Source organism: Cupressus sempervirens, chromosome 1, assembly GCF_028749045.1.
Source record: "Cupressus sempervirens isolate cs-2001-9-10 chromosome 1, ASM2874904v1, whole genome shotgun sequence".
NCBI classification, from domain to species: Eukaryota; Viridiplantae; Streptophyta; class Pinopsida; order Cupressales; family Cupressaceae; genus Cupressus; species Cupressus sempervirens.
In genome coordinates, this window is record NC_143118.1 from 542,532,731 (window position 1) to 542,548,589 (window position 15,859).

Consider the following 15,859-nt stretch of genomic DNA (forward strand, 5'->3'; position numbering starts at 1 on the left):
TTTCAATTATGAGGCAACAGCTAAAGGGTAAACTATTTTTTTTGTCTCTGCCATTATGCCTAGCCATGTACCCTGCCATTAGTGTAAATTATCCTAGCTCCTATGGGTGTCATGTGGCCATACTCTGATGGAGTGTGACAAAGGGAAGTGCATGGAACATGAGATGTTGAGGTGGGTGAATAAATAGATTGTGATGGAACCACAATTTATGTCAACCTAGATCACACCACTGCACCGGTTGCTTCCCTCTATCATGCTCTGTCAGAGTATGACGCCTGTAGGAGCCAGGACAAATATGAAGATTTGTGGATGGTTTTCAAATGTTGTGAAAGTAAGGAGAATCTTCCCACTTATTTTTCTGTGGAGGTAGGTAGTACATGGCTAGGCATAGCAGTAGGGGTAAACAAAATAGTTTATCCTTTAGTTGTTGCCTCTTGTCCACCCTTCTATCCACCCATTACTTTCAATTATGAGGCAACGACTAAAGGGTGAGCTATTTTTTTCCCCATGTTGCTATGCCTAGCCATGTACCCTGTCATTAGTGCAAATTATCTTGGCTCCTACAAGCATCGTACGATCGTACTCTGATGGAGCATGACAAAGGGAAGCAGCCATTGCAGTGTTGCAATCTTGGTTGACATAAATTGGGGTTCCATTGCAATCTATTTATTCACCCACCTCAACATCTCACGTTCCATGCACTTCCTTCTGTCACACTCCGTTAGAGTATGGCTGCATGACACTCATAGGAGCCATGATAATTTGCACTAACAGTAGGGTACATGGCTAGGCATAGCGTCAGGGGTCAAAAAAATAGTTTAGCCTTTAGCCGTTGCCTCATAATTGAAAGTAATGGGTGGACAGGACAAGTAAAGTATGACAATACATCCCAAGTACCAAATGCACTTCCCTCTATCACACCCTATCAGGGTATGGCCCCACAATGCCCATAGGAGCTGGGATAATTTGCATTGACGGCAGGGGCAAACAAAATAGTTTACCCTTTAGCAGTTGCCTCATAATTGAAAGTAATGGGTGGACAAGATAAGTAAAGTATGACACGGTAGGGTATATGGCTAGGCATAGCGGTAGGGGAAAACAAAATAGTTTACCTTTTAGTCGTTGCCTCATAATTGAAAGTAATGGGTGGACAGAAGGCAACGGCTAAAGGGTAAACTATTTTGTTTACCCTTGCCACTATGCCTAGCCATGTACTGCCTACCATATTGATCAAATAAATAGTTTAGGCATTTTTTAGTAATAAAATGGTTGCAAGACAGCTCAACTATTCTGGCATTATGCAACAATTTGATCAATATCTAATTTTTTCTTAAGCATGCGAAATGTCTTAGGGAAGCCTAAAAAATTGAGTGAACATGACGAGAACAGAACATAATTTATTAGTAAGGATTTCCATAGCAATTTATCTATCAACATTCATTTTTCTTTAAAAAACCTAAACAGAGTAGAAAATCAAAGAAAAACTGAGTAGTAGAGTAGAACTTGCATACCTTTTGCCTGGTGAAGAGTGGGGAGGCAGATGGTTTTCCAGTCATAGCCGCTGATTATAGCAGATCCATATCAATGCAAATGTGAAGATTTGTGGACAATTTTCAAATGTTGTAAAAGTAAGGAGAAGCTTCCTGCTTATTTTTTTGTGGAAACCAGTAGTCTGTAGAAGCTTCCTACTTATTTTGTTGTGGAAACCAGTAGTACGTAGAAGCTTCCTGCTTATTTTTTTAATACAAGAGAAAGTGGGTGTATCATTTATTCCTCTAGGTTTTATTTCATGGCATGAAAATCTTGTCTTGCAACCATTGCAGTGGTGTGATCTTGGTTGACATAAATTAGGGTTCCATCTCAATCTATTTATTAACCCACCTTAACATCTTGTGTTCCATGCACTTCCCTTTGTCACACTCTATCAGAGTACGACTACATGATACCCTTAGGAGCCAAGATAATTTGCATTGACAACAAGGTACATGGCTAGGCATAGTGGTAGGGACAAAAAATATAGTTTACCCTTTAGCTATTGCCTCATAATTGAAAGTAATGGGTGGAAAAGAGGCAACAGCTAAAGGGTAAAATATTTTGTTTACCCTTACCACTATGCCTAGCCATGTACCACCTACCTATCATCATCAGTGCATCTGACATCCCCTTTCCATTTTTCACATAGAGAAGTAGTTGACATCTCTGACATACGACTGGCTCAACTTACCAAGCACATGGTCGAGCTTTTTGGCATTCCTTCTTTTCCATCATTTAAAACCATTTTAAACATTTTTGATATCTTATTCCAAGTGAGTCGTAAAACCAGAAGGAATGCCAAAAATCTAGGATGCGTGCTTGGTAAGTTGCCAACTACTTCTCTGCATGTAAAATGGGATGGGGATGTCAGATGCACCGACAACAGTAGGTCGGTAGTACATGGCTAGGCATAGTGATAGGGGTAAACAAAATAGTTTACCCTTTAGTCGTTGCCCAATTATGATGCCATCCCTCATTTAATTGAGATAATTTATTTCTAAAACTTGGCAAATAGTTCATGCATCTGTGCTTGCACACTAATTCCTTGCTTTTTTTCTCTTTCAATATGTAGGACCAGCAAAATGGGTTAAATGCATAACATACTATGAGAAAATCACAAACTTAATCAACATATATTAGCACCCACTAGTTCTACCATGAAAGCCAAACTAATCAAAAGAAAGCAAACATAATTAAAAACTTCCTTTTCTGTTTGTAGCTCCCATGTCCTTCTTTCTTCTCCAAATGATTGTAGCTCCAAAGTTGCCTATAGTGCACACAAGATTGAAGCAAAGAGCCTATGATAGGGATAAAGCCATGAGAATACTTGAAGTGTGATTTAATGTGAGAGATGGAAAGAGAAATCTAAAAGAAATTAGGACCTAAAGGCTTCCAAGACTTCAAGAAGACCTGAAATGAGAGAAAGAGTGTCCATTTTATAATAAACACTCAAAGTGAGGGCATTGGATTTGTCACCCATAGATGTGCAATGTGGCAAGAGATTCCTTTGAGAATCCATGACACATATGAAAAAATATGCCAATTGTGAGATTCTATGACACATGCAAGTCAAACTTGGCTAAACGTGGAAGGGAATCTATGACGCGTCATAAGACACCTCAACCCACTTAAAGCCAAGAATCTATGACGAATAAGCCAAATAGGGACATGCATAAGAGATAAGAATATTTGATTATGACAAGTCTTAGCCAAGTGTCGAAGGAGAATCCACAAGGTGTCATATCCAAGTGTCATAATGATGCAATATTTTATGGAATATTTGAATTAAGAATCCTTTTATTCCACAAAATAAGAATTAGTAGAAAATGGAATTTAGGAAATTAAAAATTTCCATGGTTTGCAAATAATGAATCAATTAATTAATAAAATTAATTAATTGAGGATGATAATTAGGAAGAATAATTAGTGAGAATAATATAATTAAATTATGGGTTATTTAATCCTATAGAGAGAATTCGTAAATGATTGGCCTAATTGATTAAATGAATGCGACTGTACCCTTTGATAAAAATGTAACGATGATGGATATCAAATAAGATGATGAAAAAGGTAGACCAAAGCTATGGTCAAATTGATTGATTGAATTTGATAACATTCCAAGGACACATGACATGAATTGGTTGATATGTAACATTTAACCGACATTGTAAATGCTACAATATTGAAATTGATTGATAAGGTTTGATCATAATAACATCAACAAACATTGTCAATGTTATTAAAATGGTTGATGATGTCATGATTTGACATTGAAAGCCTCAACAATGTCAAAGATTGGATGACATGAATGATAGTTCAACCTAGCACTGAGAGCCACGACAGTACTAAGGTCAAATTGATAAGATTGATAGGTTGATAGGTTTCCAAGGCACTGAAAGCCACAACAATACCTAGGAGTCAAACAAATGATGATTGATTTGGGATGTTTGATATGTTTCAGGTTGATTAGGACTGATTTCAAATGATTCCAAGTTGATTTGGGGTGATTCCAAGTTGATTTGATACGATTCCGAGTTGATATGAAATTGATGTGAAAGGGGATACAAATGACGAAATATGGTCAATCTAGCCAAAAGATCAAAGTTAGTAGAATGAGAAAATGGGACAAATTAGTATGAAGAAGTGATGAATTCGTAGATGTGAACCATTTTTGAGTGTCTACACAATAATTGAACTCTATAATTTTTTGCACCTAGGACACATGAAGCGTAACTAACTTTCACACATTTTTATATCTAAGCTCGTTTCTTTTGAGAAATCATAGCTTGAGACTTTGTAATTGGAATGAAAATGAAGGAGGCTTTTAATTACATTCACAATTTTGAGCAGGGCTTCTACTCTTGGAGATAATTATGCCAGCCATAGACATAGCTTCTATTGATTTTCATTTTGTACTCGATATTCTTAATAATGCATCACCTGAAGGTACCTTGTTGCTGTTATGTTTTCATTTGATCACATTAAATGTGTTTTGGTATCCTTTTCTCTTACACCCAAATAAATATCCTTTGTCTCTTTCTTCAATATAAACTCACAATATCCATCTTCATGTTGTAGTTGTTTTAACATGTATCTAATATCTTCTAAACTATTTAATCTTTCTTTACATTATGAGTGATCAGTCATAGGAACTCTATCTTGTCTTCAATGTCCAAGATCCTTACTTTATAATAGTGCTTATTAGGGATATTTAATATTTATGTAACGTATGATCCCTACAAGAGTTCCATCTCCATACCTTATCATCTTGACTTAGTTTTTTTGGTATTCTGATAATGGCATGATTATAGTATACATCTTCTATTTTTGTCATTAAGATATACTCCTTACTTATCTTTATTGCTCTATTGTTAGCCATATATTTGCCTCTAAAATACTAAACTAAAAGGTTTCATATATTTTACTACATCTCACCTCAATAATTTATTTTGAATACTAAATCTACAATGGCGTTGAATGTTAATTTAGAAGGTTTCGTGTCTTTGCACTATGTTTCTCTAATAAGTTATGTCTTCATGTGATTCACAACTACTGGTAAGTGGTGAATCAAAAGGTTTCACATCCCTTTAATGATCCATGTTTTCTTTCCTATAGCTACATGTATGATAAAAACACATTAGATTAAAAAAAAATGAACATGCTATTTGCAACTACCAGTAAGTGATGGATCAAAATGTTTCACATCTTAAAGATACATCCCTTTAATGATCCATGTTTTATTTGCTATAGCTACACATGATAAGAACACATTAGATAAAAAAATGGATTTCTTTCCAAAAAAAATCATGCTCTTCTTTTAACCACTTCATGCTTTATGATTTCTTTTATGTGGCTAGAAATACATGTGAAGAATAATTTAGTTTTGAAGATTGGTGCTTGTATTTTCCATTGCTTACCCTTTTTTGTACAAAACACCATTTTTTCACTCTTGCAAGTATTGAGGGAGACACGGATATATGGACTCAACATAGTGTCCTTAACACAACCACCTATCAGTTCGGGCAATGGCATATACAACTCCCTCTTTTTGGTTCTAAATTTAAATTTTCTTATACTCTATGTTACATTCTTGTACTTTATTGAGTAGGCTATTCTTGCGGCTTGTGTGCCCCCCTCTAGTTTTCATGTCTTTTATAATGAAGAAATATCTCTATAATTGCAAACTTGTATACCTCTGTACCTTTACTATGAGAATGAAGCATTGTAAATCTATTTTTCAAAATAAAAGGAGTAATACTTTCTTTGTGTACATTCTCTTTTTCTAAGAAAATCTAGCAAGTTGAATGATCATACTGCAAACTAAAATTTTATTTTCACATCTTAATTCCAAATTGTAATCGTTTATGAATAGAAGAACTAAATTTGCAATTTCTACCTTAAATAAACATGTGATGGATTATTTGTGCCAATTTGAGTCGTAGTTAAAAATTTGCAATTTTTTTTGTGACTTCTACTACATGCTTTCCTTTTAAGCATTTTGAATAGTTTCCTTCAATGGATGCATTAGACATAGAGCGAGAACTCATGAAAACCACTTTAATATAACCTTATTTCCTTTTGAACTGAGCTATAACTTAGTCTAATTCTGCTAAACATGTCTATTTCTTGTAACCATGAGTCTAAAACTTATTTTTTTAAGTGATGAATACTTTTTTGACATGATTACAATGAGTGACGACAAGAACCTTCCCCAAAACTAAAATTGAAAGCAAAACTACAAGGAAAGCTAATTTAAAAGAACACATCATGATTAAGTGTAGCTAATGTATATGGACGAGAGATTGAGATGTGCTCCTATTAAGAGAAAGTGCCAATGGAAAAGCATAAACTTCTATCATCCTTTTATAAAGGAAAAGGCTAACAAAATTAAATTTGTTCAACTTCAATGACATTAAAGTGACATTATGGTTTGCAATTTGAAAATGAAGTAAACTGATGAAACATGTAGAAATGGGTGAAGTTTTCGATTATTATTTTTTATAATTATATGGAATAAGAATCAATATATACATCTAAATTTTAATAACAATTTTTTGGCATTAAAAAATACTAAAAATTAGGGGTCTATTTCCCACCAAAACATTATATGTAAATAAATCATTTTCCCTTTGATATCAAAATATGCTATAGATGACATATACTTAGTAAAATCAAAAATATTTTTTGATCTATATTCTTTTTTTTTATAGCAATTTCGATTCCAAATCCCTTGAACTTGATATTTTTCATCTCCCACCATATTTCTCATGAAAAATATTCCAACCTAAACAATAATTATACATCCTAGAATACAACTCTTTGCTCTAACACACCTTATATTTTTTAAACTTTTTTTGATATGATTTATAATTATTTTCTTTTTCAAAATCAAAATATTCTCATCTATTAAAATATGCACTTTTAGTATTTTTCAGTTCCAATATATTATGTCTAATTAAAACACTATAAATTTTATATGAGCATATTCTTGACTTCAAGATCCATAAAATGGTAATTTTATACTATTAAACAAATATCAATATAAAGAATAAGAGTTAATTAAATGTCACTTTTCAAAAATAATTTTATTTTGTTAGTAAATGGCGACAAGTTAGTATAAAACATGTATTTAATTGATATTTCCAATTGGAAAAGTTGGATCACTAGAATGAATTTAGCTAGATCATATGTTTGACCAATTGTTTTTTAAAGTTAGAAATTATTGAATTTAATCATTTTGATAAGTCAGTCTAAAAGGTGACACTACTTTGTGTTGTGTGTGTGCAAAAAATTATTTGTTAGTATATCACCCACCCAATATGAGGAGCTAGCATTACATTAAGACTTTAGCTTGTAGAGAATCCAAAAACCTAGAAGAGAATATAATGTATTAGAAGGAGAACCAATTTGAGATAGAACCACATGGAATGCTCCTAATATCAACAAGAGAATTGTAAGGCACACATTTTGGATCCACCAAGTAGAGTTCTATCTTTTATCTATTGCTTAAGTGCATGGGTCTATTTATTTCATTCCAGATATACAAATTTAGCATGTGGGATATATAAAACAATGGTATTCTTGAAGGACTACAATGATTGCAAGGTCTACGCAAATCAAATGTGGTAAAATTATTTTAGAAAACTTTGAGAAAATACAATGGCATGTGTAAAGTCTATTGATCCCAACCTTGAATAAGGGAAGGTATTAAGTGAAGTCTAGAGTTTCAACATTTACAAGTGTAGTTGCCTATGGAGTAATATAGAAGTTTGTGAAATTTAAAGAGGTAGCTCAACTAAATGTTTCCTTGGCCATATATATATCTTAAGGGTAGCTTGTGACAAATTGTGATAGCATTCTATCCCAGGGTTTTCTCTTGCTACATTTTCTAGTATGATCTTAATGAAAATTTGATAAGTGTTATATCACTTTAGTTTATTGCAGATTTATTTATGTTTTTCTCTTCCTTATCATGGATATATTCTTGATCTTTGTAGAGGGATTTTTAAGCATATCTAGTTTGTTGATATCAAATGTCACTTTTCTGAAATAATCTTATTTCTTTAGTAAATGACGATGAGTTGATATAAAACTTGCATTTAATAGATATTTCCAATTGGAAAAGTTGGATCACTAGAATTAATATAACTAGATAATATGTTTAACCAAAATTGTTTCTTAGCTAGAAATAATCAAATTCAATCATTCTGATAAGTCAATCTAATAGGTGACACAACTTTTTGCTTTGTGTGTGTGCAAAAATTGATTTGTTAGTATATCACCCACCCAATATGAGGAGCCAACATTAAATTAAGAGTTCAGCTTGTAGAGAATTTAAATACCTAGAAGAGAATAAAATGTATTAGAAGGAAAAACAATTTGAGATAGAACCACATGAAATGCTCCAAATATCAACAAGAAAATTGTGTGGCACATATTCTGCATCCACCAAGTAGAGTAGTATCTTTTATATGTTATCTAACTGCATGGGTCTATTTATTTCATTCCATATATACAAATTCAACATGTGGGAAAGAGATAAATAAAACATCGGTATTCTTTAAGGGTTGCAATGATTGTAGGGTCTACATAAATTAAATGCGATAAAATTAATTTAGAAAACTTTGAGCAAGTGCAATGACATGTGTAAAGTCTATTGATCCCAAGCTTGAATGATGGAAGATATTACGTGAGGTCTAAGGTTTCAACACTTACAAGTCTAGTTGCCTATTGATTAATATAGAAGTTTGTGAAATTTAAAGAAACATCTCAATTGAATGTTTCCTTGGCCATTTATATATCTTAAGGGTAACTTGTGACAAATTGTGATATCATTCTAGCCTGAGGTTTGCTCTTGCTACATTTTCTAGTATGATATTAATGAAATTTGATAAGTGTTATATCACTTTAGTTTATTTTATATTTCTTTGTGATTATCTCTTCCTTATCATGGATATATTCTTGATCTTTGGAGAGGAATTACTAAGCATATCTAGCTTTTTGATATCATATCTCTAATATTATTTTGACAAGTTATAATTTTAGTTGATTGTGACTTTGTAACCAATGCTTAAGGTTCTCATGGAAACATATGATCCTCTCTATTCTCAGATAAAAATATCTTCGACCAATAGTTTAGGAGTAAGAAAGATTGTATGCATTTCATGATTAAATGACTTATCTAGGAAAACATTTTAAGTGATCCTTATAAATTTTATCATATATTTTCATGTCATATATACCTACATCTTATTGGTATGCAATTATGTCCTTAATATCTTTTAGAGGTTATATGTACAACAAATTTTTCCTCAATCTATTGACAAATTGTGGGATAGGTCGACACTTGAAACTTGTACCATGATCACAATCTATCTATTTTCAATTATGCTCAATCTTGCTAAAGATACTCCTAGAAATAACCTCTTTGGTTTAGTTGATCTCAAAGTGGAAGAGAATGTATCCACTATCAAAAATTGGCCTTTCATTGCTCACTCTTTGTTGATGAGTTGGTCTATCTAGTCTTCAAGAATGACATTCACCTAGCCTTTAATTTGATTGATCCTTCTAGAAGTGTGAATAGTGATATTGGGATCCAACATTGACAATATGATTTGGTGGTTTTCTATTCATATTGTAAATTGTATTTGCATTTTGGATCAATAGAATTTACACATACCATTGCATTTGAGAATTTTATTTTTACTTGTTCAAATTTCTTTTTAACATCAAGGTTTTACAGATATTGGGGTACTTGGGACCTCCTAAGACTGGTATGGATATTTTTCATAATAGGAGATGGGTTTACTTGGAGACGGTGCTATAAATTATAGAAAACATAAAAAATATAATGGATTGTAAATATGATTTAAAGATACTTGGTGATTGTAAGACTAAATCCCCTACCAACACAAAAATCCCCATTCATTTCTACCCTTATATTGCTTTTAAATTCTTAAACCACAAAATGATGTCCAAAACCGTTATATCTTTCACCACTAAGCCAACAAAGTCTCCACATAAGTCTCGAGTTTAGGAAATGCATCCCAATTCTAGTATACATCCCAAGGGGTTAGGAATGTATTTGTGTGTTACTATTTTTATTAAATAGATGAGTTATAGCCTTTGTTGATTGACCTTTTGGTGATAGAGTGATGATCAAAACTATTGGAGGTTGGACCCTCTAGGGCTTGGATCCAAGGTTTTGCACAAATTTAATTTGTGTGGCTTAAATGTTTAAAGAGATTTTGTTTTAAGCTTAACAACAAGTTGTGGTTTAATTGCATTGTGTATCTTTTTTTATAATTTGAATATACATGACATTTTGGTTGATCTGTCACCTAGAAATCAATTTCCCCTTGCTAATCTATCCTTTATGTTATTAACCATTTCTTGTAATTGTCCATGTTTTCTTTGTTGACACTCATGTCAATTGTGATATTTGGGACCTTGGATGGTATTTTCATTCTTCAAGGTCAGCTCTTTGAAAACTCAACTAGCATTCATGCTCTTGAATAGGAAAAAACATCAACCTTAATGGTTTTGATTCTCTTCCATACTTGATCGGTACCCTATGTAAATACACTTGGCATTGCTTAAGCTCCTTCTAGGAGGTGTAGTAGATTTTTCATAACTTCATTAATGAATTCCCTTTATGCAGAAACATGGTGTTTCATTATGTCTTAGCTATAACATATTGGCTCAAGGCTTTTTTTTGGCACTTCTTAAGTAAAAATATTTTCCTTGTTATCATTGGTGACTTGGATCTTCTACTTTTCAGGTATGAATGAACCTAGCCAAACCTCTCCTTGTTTTTAGAAACTCAAATCCAAATTGAATAATTGTCTATCTTCCTTTGTTCATTACACGAGACATTTTGGCCATTAAATATGATATTAATGATATGCATGATAACCCACTTGAGGTTGTGGTTAGTGGACAAAGAGGATTGTGTGTATATAATTATACAAAATGATTCAATACATGAAATTGATTGTGTTGAGTGTCTGTATGTATGCAATATAAGAAACAAACAAGAAACTTTTGTCTTTTTTTATATGTTGCCCTTCATTACCTCCTTTGAAGATGACAAGACTATTAATGTTGACTTTTTTTGTAGTTTTCTATTACATGAGGTTAATATGGATGTGCATGAACTTAATTATTGTGATTGATTAGAATGGAAATATTTTATCTATTTTCATTCTTATTTATTCAAATAGCATGCCCTTTCAGTCCACTTGAAACACAATCAACATAAAGGACACATCAAATATTGGACCAAAGAAATAAACTCGTGCATACCTCCACATGATCACTATCTTCACAATCATTCAGAGCAAGAAAAATAAAAAACCAATATTTCTAATATCATATATTATTTATGTTGAGGACAAGTTTCCAAGGTGCGCTTAAAAGAGAGATAAACAATCATGAACTTAGATCTTTATTGTAGTTTCTTGTGTTGTTGAGTTTTGTCTCAATGGTTTGGGATATGGTTTGAATCATGTGTATGGTTTAGACAATGAAAGTTAGTATTCAAATTCCAATACAACAAAACAATATTTGTAGGCTAATTGAAATAGCAAAATGGACTACTTCTATTTTGTTGAACTATAAATGTGCTCATTGTGATTCAAATATCTTAGCTATGATGAATAAAGGGATACTTCATGAAGATGACTTCACCTGATGTATGCTTAGCAGAAGACCCTACTTGTAAGGGCATTGGCCAAGTATGTGATAGTGGAAGTAAACATGATTTTTGGTCTAAAATGTTTTATGATTGCAAACAATGGAAACTTGTAGATGATTAACTCGTGTCATTTAATGCTAGGGCTTGTGGGTTTCCTTTTATCCATTTCCAATAGTTAATTTTCTTGATTAATGAGCGAGGGATCAATTTGGTCAAAGTACTTAAACATTCATCATTATTAATAACATATTGATGAAGATGAAATGACTACCCTAATCATCAAGAATTCATTGTTATGTAATTATTATTTTGTGGCTTTAGTCTGATATTGTGATTTTCTTATTAGATTTCATTGCCTTTTAGAGGTGAGCTTACTGCTTTTAAAGGAGTGTCTTTTTTCCTATAGAAGAGTATTTGGTTGTCACTGAGATATTTATTGTAGAAAAGGTATTTCACTTCACATAACTTATCTCAATTTATTAATAATAAATGACCATTGACCATTTTATATTTTGATCTTCGTAAACTTTCTTCCATGATTATTCAATGTATGGTCTCTCTTCTTGTGGGCATGGTTGTCCATTATATGTAGAAATTTTAGAGGAATATGGGCAGCATGGGGGTGTTCTAGGACTTCTTTGTTGATCACTTCTTCATCATCTAGTAGTCAATGTATTCTAGGCTCTCAATTATTTTCCTCGTTCTTAAAATGAAATGTTTTGTTTATTTTATTTACTTTATATCATTGGAATGTAGCTCTGGAAAGTTGGATTTTTAATATTATATTATATGATTCTTCTCTGTGTACATTGATAGTGCAAGAGATAGGGACTGGCTAGATTCCTTAAGAAGACGTTGCTAACATGTGTGCTCTACTCTGTTTGGCATAGAAATATTAGAAAGAAAATGCTCCCCAAATGTGTAGTATTGATGTCACCCCTTATTGCTAGATAGAAGAAATGATGCCTTATAAGTTTAAGATAGAGCAACATATTCTAGAAGTCAAGGTACCCCTTCTTCACTTGCCTTTGACAACCAATGTTCAAGTCCCTATACCATTTTTGGTTGAGAAGTATGTAGTAGTGAGAAAATGCTTGATGTGTATATGAACAAGAGTAAAATACTCGTAAATAAGTTTTTTTTTTCCTGCACATCCCTCACAATTTTCAAGAATTTCTTAATAAGCCATGTCTTTGTGTTAACATAACAAATAGGGGAGGACACAACATTATTAGGGAAAAGGTGCCTTATGATGGATACCAAATTGGATATGGACATTACAGCCATGGGCTACATTATCATCAGTTTGTCAACCATGATCAACAACACATAAAATTTGGAGATGCAAGTACACAACTTGTGCACAGGAATAGGTCATTTTATATAATCACTCTCCACAAACAACTAATGATGAAATTAAAACTTATTTTCTCAACATGAATCGAGGAAATTAACCACCTCAACTTTAAATTTCTCTATCACAGGAATGGACTATAGCTATACAGGAAACAATGATTCACTCTTTCTTTCTAGGACCATTTCAAGTTTTTCATTATGAATTCCTAAATGATTTCAATTTTTACTCACATTTGTTTAAAGTTGGGATTTTTTCCACTTTAACTAATCTAAAAAATTGATGGTTTGTGAGACATTTTGTATTTTTGATTGTGAGTTGGTAAGGGTGGTGTGGCCCTTCATCAATCCATGTAGATCATATCATTTGTCTAAACTTTAGTGATTGCATGCTTGGACAAGGAAACATCAACTACTATGGGCATTTTAAAGGTTTCAAGCATCTTGAGGACAATTTCTCCCAACTCACATCCTCAACCAATGCTACATGTCTAACAAGCTCTCTATTGGGTACAAGACACACCTAAGGATACACTTCAACCTAATGGACCCTCAAAATTTTAGTGTTAAATTAAATTTTGCAATTTCAGAGCATGGCATTTGGTGGTATTCCAATTTCACAATTATGAAACATTGAATATTATTAGATTCTGATTTTGCGAAATTGAGATTAAGTTCAGAGTTGGTTTCTAATTTTGCAAAATCAGGAATAAGTTTAGAATCATGTTATGATTTCATGACTTCGAAAAAGGTGATATTCTTAATGATCAATTTTGTGATTTTGACACTAATAATTCTTTTCACAGTCTGTAGCTCCAAAAATCATGAAGAGGCATTATTTTCATTGACAGAAAAGGTTATGTCAAAAAAAAAATTCTATTCACCTAGCTTCTTTCAATTTGACATTGGATTTACAAATGAATCGTGCTAAAGATTTGAGGAAAATATGGTCATTAAATGCACTTTATTTCACTCATGATTATAAGGACATTTGGTGGGTTTATTCTTCTTCAAAAAAAATTTCTCATGCAATTCTTCTGCATTTGTTTTGAAAGTTAGAAACTATGGGGCTACTAGTGCAATCACACAAAAATGAAGTACCACACCCAGTCCTACAATGTAGATTAACACTAGCCCAGGAGGATCAATTCAACATCATTAATAGCATGTACACATCCTCATGGGATTTATGCACAACATATGCCCAGTACCAAAGTGACTTCCATGAAATTCTAGTAGAGGAAGAAACATGGGAAGCCTTGAACATGTTGGTGGGAATTCTAGATGAAGAAGTTGTCGTGTGCCTAGAAAAAATTCTTTACATGATGTGAGAATTATACTTTTTTCTTTTTCTTTTAATTGTAATTAATCTATAACAAGTTGTAGTTAGTTAGGATGAGAAGCCTTGAAGCTTTTTGCACCCTTTTGTGTTGTGTAGATATTGCAACTTGTTATAGCCTAGTTGCACTCATTTTTCTAAATTAATAAAATATATTTTATTCTTGTCCAAAAGATAGGGAATTGGTCATTGATTTTGTTGAACTCAAGTCTTCATTGGATTAATACTATTTTCACACAGAATTGAGGCAAGCCTTTAAGAAAAAAACTCATATTCTTATGTATTTCTTGAATAATTGGTCTTCATTATGAAGTTAAATTCAATTATCTAGGATTTGTGGATTATTCTCAGTTTGTCTTCTTATTAGTTGATGGTGGTGTGCTTGTGTCCAAAATATAAGATTTATTCAATAAGTATCAAAGTTGACTCTCTTCTCCAATTTGGAAGGCATTGGTCATATTTTCAATTTAAAAATAGAGGATGGATTTGTGGAAGGTAAAAAATCAATGTGTTCCCACTTTCATGCCCTGCATTAAAAATTTACACAATTTGTTTGAAATTACCCCTTTATACTTACAAATGTTCACCACTACGATCAATTTATCCTTGAGAACCTTTACCAGCTCAAGAGAATTTCTAAGTCTGCACTAAATACACTATTTTATTTATTAAATCAATGGTCAAACCACTTAGGTCTTGTAGAGCCTAAATGGTGGATGTTGAACAAATAAAGATTTAGCCTTTGTTGTAACTTATCTAACTTTCCAAACTCAAAATGTAACTTTTGTTCTCTTGGGTGAAGAGTGTTGGATTACATATTTTAGTGTACATTGAGAAAATATTCTCAAGTACCTTCTTCACATCCTCAACCTTAGTTGCCAATGCAACTTGTGTCAGTGCTACATCACCTAATATCTTTTCATTTTCTTTGCTTTGAAATTTCTTTTCTAACCATTCTAACAATTTTGCATTTGTATCTAGGTCGACATCACTAAACTTTTCAACTATATTTTTTAGTTTTTCAATTAGTGGCTTGGTCTCATTTGGAGTTGGTAGATTGAATGCATCTAAAAAGATGACTTTGATATCTTGCAATGCCTACTTCTACCTATGCTCTATTCTAAGCATTTCTTTATGCTTCTTCCTTGCTAGGGCTTGTTTGAGTATGCTCATTGATTTATGGTCATTGTATCATAGTCATACTTGGGAAAAATAATCTCTTCATCAAGGTTCACATCTCCATATTGTATGACTTCTTCTACCTTTGATAAACTTAGGCTTGGCATTGATATCTACAATGGTGTTGCATCTATGCTACGCTTCTAAAGAGTATAACTTGAAGAAGTTCCAGATCCTAGTAAGGTTACCAAGGCTTGGATAGTTGTTTGCTCCTTCAATTATGGTGTCAACTCACTCTCTTCAAGCTTGCCCTATTCTAC